Below are 967 nucleotides of genomic sequence, written 5' to 3' on the forward strand. Positions count from 1 at the left end.
AGCAACATTACAGAACCATTGCCTTGCAAGGGTAAAATTTTACATACCTGAATGTTCATAATAAAAAACATTGAACGATATACATATATTATATATATATACATATATATATACATATATATATATATATATATATATATATATATATATATATATATATATATATATATATATATATATATCTAGCTATCTATCTATATATAATATATATATATATATATATATATATATTATCTATCTATCTATCTATCTATCTATCTATCTATATATATATATATATATATAAATATAGTTGTGAGAGAGAGAGAGAGAGAGAGAGAGAGAGAGAGAGAGAGAGAGAGAGAGAGAGAGAGAGAGAGAGAGAGAGAGAGAGACCCTTTAGCACCAGGGGCGTTTCTGGAAATACCAAGACCACCACTTCCTCAGCCTTAAGATTGACGTTTAGCAAACACACACAGGCACACACACACACACACACACACACACGGAGGAAGAAGACGAGACATCAAACACAAGATAAAAGAAAAAGAAAAAAAATCCTGACGAAGGTAACTCTGTATTTTGGACACTTCCGCGCCCTGGGCACCTCATGGCGCTCCTCCCCTCCCCCCCCCTTAAATTACTCCATTCCTAAACCCATGGTTGTTACTCCTTGTTACACTCCAACTACATTAGTGTAACGACCTAATAAGGGTAGCATTACTCCACTTCTTGTCATACCCCTTTTATACTCCAGTTTTTACTCCTTTGCTCCCAATATTCTTTTTCCAACTCTTTCTTTTTTATGTTATATAAGACATTCATTTTACTCCTCCAATTCCAACTGCAGCAGTTGTTCCTCCTTCTACTCCTACTCCTTCTTCTCCTCCTCCTCCTCCCATTGCCTGACCAACCAAGGGGTCAAAGTCGAACCGCTGCGGTAACAGGGACGGGACGGAGAGAAATAAAGAAAGGATAATACGTTGCA

Source organism: Palaemon carinicauda, chromosome 19 (assembly GCF_036898095.1).
Source record: "Palaemon carinicauda isolate YSFRI2023 chromosome 19, ASM3689809v2, whole genome shotgun sequence".
NCBI classification, from domain to species: domain Eukaryota; kingdom Metazoa; phylum Arthropoda; class Malacostraca; order Decapoda; family Palaemonidae; genus Palaemon; species Palaemon carinicauda.